We start from the raw sequence: 12,849 nt of genomic DNA on the forward strand, positions 1-12,849 counted from the left end.
AGCCTCTGTCACCAGGAATTTTCCAGGAAAGACCCTCGGGGGCCTGCTGACCCCAGGCCAGCCCCAGGAAGCTTCCAGAACAAAGGCTGAGGCAGGGAAGAGGCCTGGGCTGTCCAAGGCTGCAGGATTCATTGCTCCCCACAATTCTGTGGGGCCCCCCATAAGGGGCATCCCCTCCCAAGGCCACATCTGAGCTCTGGCAGGTTTTCAGAGCTGGGTGGGGGCTGATGGCCCCAGGCAGGAGTCCCCCACGGGAGGCAGTGTCCTACCTGAGTCTCCCCCACCTCCCACTGGGTCCACCAATCCCGGCCCCACATCCGAAATTCCACCCCAGGGCCCACCCCCACCACACCCACCTCATTACCACCCTCCTCCCAGGCCTGGGACCCAAACTGCTCCCTCCCCCTCTCCCTTATCTCTCTTTCTAACCTTTTGCATTTTTTTAGTCTCATTTCCTGTCGGGTTTTGCATTTCCCTCCCCCACCCCTCCCAGTCTGTGACACACTTTCTCTCCTTTTCTCTCTCTTTTGCCCCTACCGGTGTCCTGTCTGACTCCTGCCGGGGCAGTGAGTGCCCTGCCCGCTCCCGGCCCTGCAGCCCCCCAGCGGGCAGGCGGGACTGAGGGCCGGGCTCCTGGGAGGAAGCCGGTGGCCTGCCCGGAGGAGGCACCCCGCGGCTGGCAGAGCATGAGCGCCCCAGGTAGGCGCGGTGGCTGTGTGGGGTGGGGGGGCGGGGTGGGGGTTGGGGGAGGTGCTGGGGGAAAGCGTGGTGGTGGCTGGGGAGGTGACTGGGGTGGGGGAGAGGAGACTCGAGGTTACAGGGCTCCTGGCCACGGCGTTGGCCGGGGATGCCTGGTGTTGATGGGGCTGTGAGAGGCAGTGGAGGGCGTCTGGGAGTGGCCGGCTAGGCTTGCCCCGTGCTGGGCCCCCAACCTCTCTCCATCTCTTTCCCCCTCTGTCCACTGTCTGTCCCCTTGGACACATTCTCTCTCTCACACGTCCACCCCGTGTCTCTCCTCCGGGTTCCTCTCAGACCGCCTCCAAGCATCTCCATCTGGCGGAGTCCCCAGCCCCTGGGAGAGGAAAGGGGTGACTAAGGGCCCAGCCTCGGAGTCTGGGCAGGGCTCCCACCCAGGCACCTGCCCCAGAGGGAGGGAAACAGTCTTTTCTAACACCTGAGAGGACAGGAAGTTTCCAGACCACAGCCAGGCCTGACTCAGAGGCTCCTAAGGGCTGGGGCCCTGGTGGGGAGGGGGGAAAGGACCGCCCCCTCCCTGGGAGTGGATGGAGGCCTAGGCAGGGCCCAGGCACACGGCCCCACCGTAGCAGACTGAGGGTGAGGTCACCTCCCTGGGACACTGCCCAGGCTGGAGGGCCTGAGGTCACCTCCCCGGGACACTGCCCAGGCTGTGGGCTGTGTGCAGGGAGGGGGATGGGACCCTCCCAGGGCCACAGGGCCGCAGCTGTGCCGAGGGGCAGCCCTGCCCGGTGGGACGGGCTTGTCGGGGCTGCGGCGTCTGTCCAGGGGCGTGCTCGGTCTCGGACCAGACTGACCAGCATGCCCGGCCTTCTCTCAAAGCCTCAGGTCTGTTGTTGATAAAACCTCTCCCGACCTGCATAGGCCACCAACCTGGCAGGGAGGAGGGGGTCCCTGGTGCCCGCCGGGTGCACAGCACCCACCGGGGTTTGAGCAGGCACGGGACCTGCACTCCAAGTCAGCTCCACCCTCTCCGAATCTCCACTTCTGTCCACCCAGCGGCAGCTGCAGGGTGATGATGGCTGCACGTGAGCCCGGGGTGACCCCAGGGCAGGGGGCGCCTGGCACCCCACCTGCCACCCCAGCAAAGCAGCTTGGACCTATGTAGGTTTTATTAGCGCCGGTATCGAACCGAAGGCTGGGGGCCCACCAGGCCAAACAGCCCTTAGGCTGCACGGGAGGGTCCTTTAGGTGATTTTTTAGATTGTGGTAAAACACCCACAACCTAGAAGGCAGCATCTCCACCTCTGACCAGTGTCCGGTTCAGGGACATTAAGCACAATTGCACTGTTGTGTGAGCACCAGCACGGTCCACGACTTCCACCTTCCCACACTGAGACTCCCTCCCTGCCAAGCACTCCCTCCCCAAGCCCCGCCCCCGGCCCCGGCCCCACCCTCTCAACTTCCTGTCTGTGCACCTGACCACTCCAGGTCCCTCTTTCTAGTGGGATTATACGCCACATGTCTTTCTGCGCCTGGGCAATGTCACTGAGCATGATGGCGTCACGGTCTGTCACCATCATAGCAGGTGGCCGAGTGTCCTTCCTGTTCAAGGCTGGGTGATCGTCCACTGTCCAGGTGGACCCTCCGTTTCTGTCCATTCACCCTGTACGTGATCTTCTTAAATGACCTGCCAACCTAACTCTTCTTCTAAAGCTGGCGGCCCTTGTACGGGGCAGTCCGGGGGCTGACCCTCTAGGGGGCGCTGTGGGGGACTCGGAAGGAGTGCAAGACCCAGACGCCCCTCAGCAGGTCCTGACAGGCAGGCGGTGTGCGTGCCCTGGCCAGCGCGTGGCTCAGACCCGCAGTGGGTGGAAGAGAACTTCGGGCAGAGAGGATGGTGGCGGGAGGCCAGCTGAGAGACGCTGGGACCCCGAGGCCCCAGAGAGTTACAGGTGCTTCCAGGCTGGGATGGTGCCGTCGGGGCCGCCTTGTGACTTCCTTCACTGCTCTCCCACGTGGAGCTTTTCCATCCCTGGAAACGAGACGTGCTTCCGGTTTGGTGGTGGGGTGGACGGTGGAGGCTGAGGGCGCTGCTGTGTCCCCTCGTGCACGGCAGGCCAGATGGCGTCCCGATGCTCGCATGACCGGGGTGGAAGGGAGCGTCGAACGCTGAATCCGGGAGCTTCCTCACATCCGTTTAAAAACGGCTTCGGTTCGGTTCGGCCTGGCTCTGTGCTCGGCCTTGGCGCTGGCCCCCCCGGGAGCGGGGACGGGGTTCAGTCCCCGAGGGCCAGCATTCCCTACGGCCACCCTGACACAGCCTGGCTGCTGCTGTCTCACACAACCAGATGGTGGAGATTTCTGTTTAAAACGAGTCAGGTTGGCGGGGAGGGGGGGGACAGGAGCAGGTCCCTGCGCCCCCTCTTGGGTCTGAGGCCCTGGGGGAGAGTTGAAGGTGCATCCCACTGGGGCCGCGGGTGTGGGTTCGAGTTGCCACTGCTCACCTGTGCTCATCCGGTGACCTTGGACAGGCCTGCGGCCACTCCATCTCTCAGAGAGTCGTTGCCCCCCAGTGCATTCAGGATGCGAATGTTGATCATTTTCAGGCTCGTCAGTTACACGAAGCACAAAATGAGAAAACATGAGATGTGACATGTCATGGCCTTTGCTGTCATTCCCGAGGTCCCGCCGGGGGCTGGCAGGCGGCCTCCCCACACTGGCGCGGTGGGCTCGGTTACCTAGCTCCCTGGTCTGGGAGCCCAGCCCCCCAGCACAGAGGCAAAGGGAAGCCTGCCCGGCAGGCCCGCCGCATGGTCCCATGGGTCTAGAACCCGCGGGAAGTGGTGTCCATACTGGAAAAGAAAGAAAAGGAGAAAGCAACGTCCGTGGAAGTCCCTTAAAAACCACTTTTCTGCTGAAGAAAGCTTAAATAGGCACATTCCCAGATGCCACTCGGGCGGGGCAAGCTCGTGGGGCGTCCCCGGCCGCCCCGAGCTGCTCCTGCTTCGGGTCAGTGGTTCTGATGGGGCGGTGAGTTTCAGGGGGGAGTCGCTTGGGTTGTGATCTCCTCAGGACTCTGACGTTACAATGGTCACTGTCCGGTTTGTGGAACAAGTGTCAGTGGCCTGATGGCTTGGGCTCTCTCTTCCCTGCTCTGGTCCTGGGGTCCAGCCCCGCCCCCCGGGCACGTCCGTTGTGTCCCAGTGCTCTGCCCACGCCCCCCCCACCCCGGCTTGCAGTGTGGACGCAGCTGCCGACAGGTGGGGCGGCCGGACTGGGCCAGGGGCGGACACTGAGCAGAACAGGAGAGGGCCCTGGACGAAAGACAGCTGACTCCAGAGTCAGGAATTCTACCCGAAAACAAAGGCTTTTTAAAGGGTCTGAGCAAAGAGAACGCAAATCCACCAACACACACGCCTCATTTACGGTCGAGTAGGTGGAAAGTCGTAAGGCGGGGACTCATCCTTTTCACCTGTCAGACTGGCAAAGACCAGAAACGTTGATAAAACCGACCAATGGCAGGGACAGGGGCGGCAGGCGTTCTCATACATCAGGTGGACGGTGCACCCGTGCCAGCTCAGCAGAGGAACGAGCCCCGGGGCCTAGGGACCCTGCTCAGAGAAACCCGGCGCAGCTGGGCCTGCTCACCTCCTGGCGCACCCCGACGGTAATTGTCCCATCACTGTTCACTGTCTGGAGAAGCCCGAAGCCACACAGAGACCCCCGAAGGGCGCGGCCCTCACAGTGGAATCTGTGAGGCCATTAACAAGTTGCAGATGGGTCTGTCTAGGGTAGGTACGGGAGTTTCTAGAAGGAAACGCCGGCATTTAGAAGAGGAAACTGCTTCTGGTCAGACGTCTGGGGAACGGGGGCTCAGGGACCCCATCCAAGGGGAAGAATTTCAGTATTTATGTTGTATCCTTCCCTCTGGGTTGTGTTTACTGTGAGCGCCTACCATCTTTACGAGTAAGAAGCGAGCGGGAGAAGCCGGGCTGAGACAAGAGGAGCCAGGGTGGGTGCCCCGCAGTCTTCTGCGGCCAGCCCAGTTCTGGCTTCCCCGTTTCCTGCCGGAAGGACGCATGGTCCTGCGTAGAGACTTCTGGCTCCAGCCAGTCCCAGCAAGAGAAACCCTGGGGTTCTCAGCGTGGAGGCGCGGCAAGCAGCACGCTTCCCGACCGACCCCCGATGGGTTCCGTGGGTGAGGCCCACCCCCTCCCCGCCCCCACCTGCCCTTGAACCTCTCAGACGTGGAATCACACGTGGCTTCTCTCGTCTCCGGCTCGGGCTTCCTTCGTGTTCACGACTTGGGGGGGTTCCCATCCCGGCAGGATCACGTCGTGTGAATCGGCCACGATTTATCATCCTTCCCTCAGCTGAAGAGCCCGTACTGTTCGCGATTCGGGGCAGTTCTGACCAAGCTGCTGTGACCATGCCCACGGGGGCCTTGGTGGCCAGGACCCACGCCTTTTTTGACTAGAGGGCCAACAGGAGCCCCGTCCCGGCGTCGAGAGAGGGCCAGGACACGGCTGTTTCAGTGGGCGCATGTTGGTACACAGTAAAACCGCCTTTTACCAACGTCAGCGCCGCGTCCCCTGCCTCTGAGTAAGGCTTACGTGATTCACTGACATTTTCTAAGAAGAAACGTCCTTCTTTTAAAAAGGGATTCAAGCATCGTTGGTTGGAGGAGACACATGCCGGTGAATAATAATGACACCTCACACTGGTCTCCGAGCCTCCCGTCTTCCGTGCTCAGGTGGTTTTTGAAAACCAACTCGCCAACCTCCGTGGGGCCTGGGGAGCTGAGCCCCAGGTGACCCTCCTTCCTCCCGGTGAGAGCTGGAGGGCGCGGAGGTCCTCCCTTCTTGGGGGCGTTCTTCATCTTCAAAACGCCAGGCCCCCCCTGAGCTCAGGGAGGCTCCTCCCCAGGACCCTGGAGACCCGTGGGCGTTGAGTGCGGCGAGGCTGAAGGGCGCAGAGGAGACGGGCCTCCGCAGGAGCGGCGGTTGTCTGTAACTGCCCTGAGTCGGAGGGCTGCCGCCGCCCGCAGAGACAGAGGGGCTCCCAGAGAATAGAAGTATCGCTTTTCCTTCTCACGTCTGTGTCGTAATGAAGCTAAAGCTTTATCTCCAATCACAGTCGCCATCTGAGGTCCCGGGCTCCACATTAAACTTGGGAGACACGGTCCAGCCAGTGACCGCGCTCCGGCTGATCTCTTTGAAGGCGTCGTCTGCCCTCTCTGTCCCCCACATGACGGCCTCCATGGCCAAGTCCAGTGGCCCACTCCCAGTCCTAACAGGGCCTGACCTTGTAGCCCCACTGGACACAGTCAGCCCCCCCACCCCGCTGCTGGAACCGGGGGTCCCGTGGCTGGGGACGGGCCTCACGCCTTTGTTTTTCCCCACGTCTGTGGACCCTCCCTCCTCTTCTCTCTTTTCCGATTCCCACAGGTCCTTGACCTCTCGGGTCAAAGTTCCTCGGGCCTCTTCTTTCTTCACTCTCCTTCCCAGGGGACACCGTCCGGTCTCACTGCTTTGAAAGTCACCCCATGCTCATGACCCCCAAGGGTGTGCATGTCCCCTGCCCGAGGCCCCTCCTGAGCTCTAGGCTTTAATAACCGACTGCCTCGGTGTGTCTACCTGGACTCATAGGAGGCCCAGGACCCAAGTCCTGATTTTCCACCCTGCGTCCTCTCTTCCATCCTGTCTGGTGCGCTGCCTAACACCTCGGACCGTCCCTTGATTCCATGCCCAGGGACAAAGCTGTGTCCTCGTGCTCAGCACAGAAAGCCCAGGGCCCTGGCTGGGGGGGCGGGGAGAAGTGTGGTCCCCAGGCCCGCCAGTGCATCTTTCTGTGGGGACCTGCTGCCCGTGGGGCACAGAGCGGGCTATGGGCCGACGGGGTGAGTCCCTTCTCCCCTCCGGTCTGGGCTTCCTTGCACTCAAGTTGCGACGCCGATTGGAAGCCAAGGGCAGGTGGCGCGCGGGTTTTGTCCTGAGAGCCAGACCCAGGCCAGCAGGGACGGCTGGCTGGAGCAGGGCCGGAGCTGCATGAAGAGCGTCCGAGATTGATTGCTCACGTCTGCTGGGGGCGTGAAACTGAAAATTGAAGCCTGGTGCCTCCGATTAGTCGTCTCCGCCCTGGCTCGGCCGGACCAAGAACCCTGCAGATTTAAAAAGCCACAGTAGATAGCGCCGTGACCTTGAACAAATCACTGTCCCAAGGTTTTGTCTCTTCCCGAGGGAGATGGAGATAAATAATCTCCGCCTCCCTACCACACCAATTGCTCCAGGGAGCATGGGAGATGGTGGGTGAAAAACTGCTTTGGAAACAACGAAATGTTCTATAAATGGGAGGTTTGGTCGGGATTAACTGACCTGGCTAGTCGTGAATTCCTGTTAGTCACGCCTTCCTCTGAACCATCTTACGAAGCTGGGCAAAAGCTTTGCTTTCACTTTGCCCTCCCTCCAGCGAGATGGTGGCAGTCAGATGCTCTGGGACATCGAGGAAGGGTCACCACGGACACTGGGTGTGTGGGGTGCGTTGCTTTTAATGCCCCCCACCAGGGCAGGGGAAAGCCGGTGCTGCCTCCAGCACCCCCCGCCCGCCAGCCAAGTGCACCCCGCAGCCTCAGCCAGGGTCCCCTCCACGACCCAGCGCTTCTCTGCACAGAGGGTGGGGGACTCTTCCCAAAGTGAGTTTTCCCGTCCCTTTCAGGGTCGTTTTTACTGCCCCGATCCCTGTGGGAGTCCAGCGGATGCTCGGGGTGGGCAGTGGCAACAGCAGGCCCCCCCGGGTGTTGCCCAGGGCACCTCGGCTCATTTCTGCCGCAGGCGCCTGGGCATCCAGTGGAGACAGCCAGGCACGCCTGCTTTTGTTACCTAATGGGAAAAGGAAAACAAAAAACCCGTGCCTAAATCGACAAGTCTCCCTTCTCCCACCGTGAATGCCGCGGGGTGCCCCCAGTTTTCCGCCCAAAATCCCGAACACGGTCTCAGTTTGCAGCCCCCTCCGGGCGTGAACTTTTCCCAGGAGAGCTATCCATCCTCGGATTACTTGGTGTGAGCAAAGCTTTGGGGCATTTCTTCTTGCCCGTGGTATGTTCTGAGTAGGATCCATTGCTCGGGCTCTTATTTATTAGCGAGTGTGTTTTATCGTAATGTGTTTCATTTCCTCCTGCCTGTTCCTCCGACTTTATTCCGCGGCCTTCGTCATGAACGATGTCTGGGGCGGTATGAAATGAGAAGCATTCAGAACCCTTCTAAGACGTGAAGGGTTTTTTTTTTCTGGTTTGATTTTTTTTTTTCTAGTGGCAGAAGAATAAAGGACCTGAGTTTCCTGTAGGACTGGAAACAGTGAATCAGATTTTTGTTTTGCTTCAAACCTGAAAATCTCAGGCGGGAGCTGAGGGGCGCCGGACAGAGCTGCCGGCTGTGTTTCGGGGTCGGGGGCGAGGCTCCTTCCAGGCAGGCCACCCACAGCGCAGGCTCTGAGAGGGGACAGAAGGGGTGCCTGAGTCGCGGGGCCACACAGGGCCGAGGGGGCCCTGACACCTCCCTGTCACTTCTCCTGTTCTTTCCGTGGGTGGGCCTTTCAGCCACTCAACACCTGGTGTTATTCACAGAACAACGCGCACAATGGGTGTGGGCTCGGCCTCCCGCCAACCACGCGGTTGAAGTTCTCTGCTCCCCTCTCCTCACCTGCAAAGTGGGGACGGCAGCGCCCTTCATGCAGGAAATTAAACCAGCTACCGTGCAGCGAGCGCCCAGCCAGCGCAGTGTGCATCTCATTCGGGGACACATGCAACAGTGCATGCTTGTCACCGGAGGTGGGGTGCCCTAGAGCAAGCTCTGAAGGGTCCCCTCCAAATCTGAAATCCAGCGTGAGCCATCTGCCAAACGTCTGCTTGCAGCCCTTTGTCTGGTTCTTATACATTAACATCCATTACCACCGCTACCCACTCACTCGTGGTCCCAGTGTCTGCCCGTCACGGGCCCTCTGCTCAGTGCTCAGAGAGGAGGGTGAGAAACCGGGCTCCGCACCCCAACAAGGCTGTAGTCCGGTGAGGAGGTAGTCAGCAGCAAAGGAAAGCACTGGTGACGAGAGAGGCCCCCCGGCCAAGGCTGTCCGCCTGGGGGGCGGGGCTCCTGGAGTCTGGTGGCTGGATCGGGGCTGGGGAAGGAACCCGGCTCCTCGCAGGCAGAGAGAAGCTGAGGCCTTACCAGCAGAGAAGCAACGCGGTACCCGGCCGTGGAGGTGGGCTGCGTGCGTCCCTGTTGGGAAAAAGTCCTGTGAGGAGAGGGCCAGGGGGAGGAGAGGCCACCAAGAGCCCCAAGAGGCTGCCTCCAAGAGGCAGAGGCTGTCCCGAGGGTGAGTCAGGCCAGTGGCCGGAGGCTGGGGCAGGAGCCGTCAGCCAGGGCAGGAGTGCGGGGTCAGAGGGCAGCGAGGAGAGGAGGGGGGAGGCCCAAGGCAGGGCCCTCCCCTCAGGGCACACGGGCCGGGGTCAGTTTTATTGTTTTAACTAAACATCACATTGAGGTGTCCCGTATACAAGAGACACCCACATATCCTAAGTGGGAGGCTCAGGGAATTTTCAGGTGTCACCTGCACCCAGACAGAGAAACATAACGGGGCCACTTAAGAAAGGACAGTGTTCAGTCATCACAGTGACTTCGCCGTCGTATGGAGCTGTGGTGTGAGGGTGTCCCTGCTACTGCTCCGGACATTCGAGTGTGTAAACAACATTGGTTGTGTGTGCAGAATGCCAGTCGGAGTGGATGCCCTGGGCTGCCCCGCCCTGGTGGTCGCCTGTGGCGGTGGTTCTCTCTCTGTCTCTCAGGCTTTTACGGCCCCAAAGTCTGCACTGTAAATGTTTCACATTTCGCCGGCGTGACGGCCGATGGCTAGTGAGCTGGCAAACTGGTCCGGGCCACTGTGGACAGGGCTGCTGTGAGCGTTCTTGTTCTCACCTTTCGGAGATGCTTGTGTGAGTCCCTGCCGGTGGGGGGAGGGGTCTCAGAGGGCGTTTGTCCTCAGCTCTGCAGAGCAGGGTCCCGAGAGCCCTGCAGCAGCGACGGCCCCATCCGAGTCCAGGGCAAGTGCCGGGTGCCCCTCCTCTGTGCTCACATTTGGTATTGTCTGTCTCTTCATTTTAGCCACTCCGGTGGGTATGCTGCCAAAACAAATGATGCTGAGGTTTGTTTTATATATATATTTGTTTTATTTATTTATCTTTAGAGAGGAAGGGGAGAGGGAGAGAAATATCAATGTATGGTCACCTCTCGTGCGTCCCCTGCTGGGAACTGGCCTGCAACCCAGGTGTGTGCCGTGACTGGGAATCGAACCATGGTTGTTTGGTTCGCAGGCTCGCGCTCAACCCACTGAGCTACACCAGCCAGGGCTGATGCTGAGGTTTAAATTTGCATTTCATTGATGGCTAAGTCAGCACCCTCTCCCGTGTTTATCGGCTGTTTTGGATTTCCTATGGGAAGTGCCTGGTTTGCTCTCCGGTCGCTGTGTTGTCACGGAATTGTCAGAGACCACAGATGACAGGTGGGGGTCCTTTGTCAGGTAAATGGGTTAGAGGTACTTTTCTTCAGTCTATGGCTTGCCCTTGAACTTCCTTAATGGAGTCTGCTGATGAACAGAAGGTCTCATTGTTCTACGGGTTTTTTTAACTCCGATGGGGTGAACTCTTGTTGGAGTGCTGTTTAAGAAAGCTGTGCTGCCCCCAAGGTGTGTGTTTCCTTCTAAAAGCCTTATTGTTTCATTCCCCCCATTCAGGTATATCATTCATCTAGAATGAATGTTTCCTTTTAAGTCTGCTTTGTTAAAGTGTAATTTACAAACGATAAACTGTACCCACTTTCAGTATGCAGTGCGGTGAGTTTGGACGAAGGTAGGCACCCGCGTAACCACAACCCCCATCACAGCGTGGGCCGTTCCCATCACCGGGCCACGTGGTCTCCGCCCCTCTGCTGTGCAGGGCGTGCGAGGTCCAAGGGCCAGCAGCGTCGCCTCGACTGGGAGTTGGTTAAACACGCAGGGTCTCCGGGCCCCCGCCTGGACCCACCGAATCAGAACCGGCCTTTGAACGGAGCGGGGGAGGTGGGGGGGCTCCCAGGTACTTTCCGAAAGGTGTGGCTACAATCCGAGTTCCTCTGGAGAAAGGTGAGAAGCCACAAGGGCCGTGTCTGTTGTTAAAAGTCGCACAGCCTGAAGCAAGGCCGAGGGAGCGGTGGGTTCTCCAGTTTGGGAAGAGACAGAAGAGAGAAGGACAAAGCCGGCAACCAGCCCTGTAGTCACCCCCAGGGGGGCGTTTTGCAGAGGAGCAGCCCCTCCACAGCTGTCCCTGCCCGCCCGTCACTTCATTTTCCCCTGAGTCAGCCGTCTCAGCGGGGGACAGAGTGCCGTGTCCCAGCACAAGCCCACGAGGATTCCTGCATCCCCAGCAGGCAGGACGCAGTTGAAGCTCCTTCCAGCTCGAAGAGCCCGTGACAGCTTCCTTCCCGCGGAGGTGAAACCCGCACGGCAGAAGACTGACCCTCTCCAGCACGCAGCGGGGAGGCATTTAATGCCGTCTCGAGGTGCCCCCATCGCCCTCACCTGACGGCAAACCGTGGTCCGCGGTCACGGCCTCCCGCAGCCTCAGCAACCGCTGACCTGCTCCCCGTCTCGGGATGCCGAGGTCTGGGGTTTCACGGGAGCGGCCCGTGTTCTGGGCACAGGCCCCCGCACCCCGAGCCCCCTGGTTCCCCCCGCTGCTGCCCGTCAGCCCCGCTGCCTTCTCACCGCGAAGAGCAGCCCGCCGTGTGGATTCAGCACAGTCCATTCTCCCACTCAATTCACCTGTGGACGCACACTTGGTCGTTTCCGCCTGCCGGCTGCCGGGGGCGGCGTTCTTGTTCCCATCCGGGTCCAGGAGCTGTCTGACCACCGGTGTCAGATCCCCCGGGGACTGACTTAGGAGGGGAACGGCGGGGTCACTCTGTGTGTGACCTCCGGAGGACGGCCAGGCCGCGGCGGGTTGCGTTCCCACCACGACTTCACCCTTCATCACGACCTGCAGCGGAAGTTCAGAAGGGAGGCAGCACCCCGAGGGGAGCGGCCAGAGGGAGGGGTGCACGGGGCTTTGGTGGGATCCTGGGACCCAAGGGCGCTGCAGCGAAGGTGGGGAGGGCAGCCAGCACCTCGGGCGGGAGCAGGGCACCTGGGTCCAGAGACCACCCAGCTGAGCGCCCACTCTCGCAGGAGGTTGACGCGGTTGGCAGTGTGAGGGTCCTTTAGCCGAGGGCGGCCTCGGGCCGGGGCCCCAAGCCCTGACCCCATGCGGCCCCTCCGCCTCCAAGTGGAAGTCTGCCTTGAGAGGCAGACAGGGCAGGCGGAGAGCAGGGGACCTCGTAACGAGGTCATCCTTTCATCTGACCCCGCCACGGCGGAGGCAGGGCACCGAGCTGTCATCTGTCTGCTTCCCACGGTCATCAAAGCCGTGTGCCAGGCGGGGGGACAGGAATCTGGAGTTGGAGTGCAGTCGGAGCCAGCCAGCTCCTGCTTGCTCTCTCTCTGGCCTTAAAGTGAACCCCGGCGGTTCCCAGGGCGGGTGAGCACGGCCAGTCCAAGTGAGCTCAGCACCACGCCCGCGCGGCATTCCACCATGGCGGGAAGGGTGGCGAGGAAGAGGAGGACGACAGGAGGCTTCTGCGGGCAGCCCTCCAGCTGTGGACCCAGGGGCCAGTGCAGGACTTAGTGGTGCCTCACCACAGCTGGGGGGGGGGGGCAGGCAGTGTCCAGCACAGGCGGGGGCTGGGTGCCATCAGAGGAGGGAGGGTCTGCAGGGCCCTATGTTAGTCCCTCCAGCAGCCACACCCAGCAGGACAGGCTGGGCAGTGTCAGCCACTGAAATTTATTTTTTCTCAGTNCCTTCATCACGACCTGCAGCGGAAGTTCAGAAGGGAGGCAGCGCCCCGAGGGGAGCGGCCAGAGGGAGGGGTGCACAGGGCTTTGGTGGGATCCTGGGACCCAAGGGCGCTGTAGCGAAGGTGGGGAGGGCAGCCAGCACCTTGGGCGGGAGCAGGGCGCCTGGGTCCAGAGACCACCCAGCTGAGCACCCACTCTCTCAGGAGGCTGACACGGTTGGCAGTGTGAGGGTCCTTT

General features: G+C 60.9%; 1 protein-coding gene across 1 annotated transcript in view; it reads left to right on the plus strand.

Annotated features, from left to right (window-relative positions):
• The first annotated feature begins 500 nt into the window (after positions 1 to 500).
• Positions 501 to 12,849, plus strand: part of CARD11 (caspase recruitment domain family member 11) — a 75,803-nt gene continuing 63,454 nt past the window's right edge. Inside the window, exon 1 of the mRNA XM_037057910.1 lies at positions 501 to 699. The gene's annotated coding sequence lies outside the window, so the exon portion shown is untranslated. The remainder of the gene's footprint in view (positions 700 to 12,849) is intronic.

The sequence above is a fragment of the Sturnira hondurensis genome, unplaced genomic scaffold (genome assembly GCF_014824575.4).
Source record: "Sturnira hondurensis isolate 20B ecotype Veracruz unplaced genomic scaffold, ASM1482457v3 Scaffold0009733, whole genome shotgun sequence".
Lineage (NCBI taxonomy): Eukaryota > Metazoa > Chordata > Mammalia > Chiroptera > Phyllostomidae > Sturnira > Sturnira hondurensis.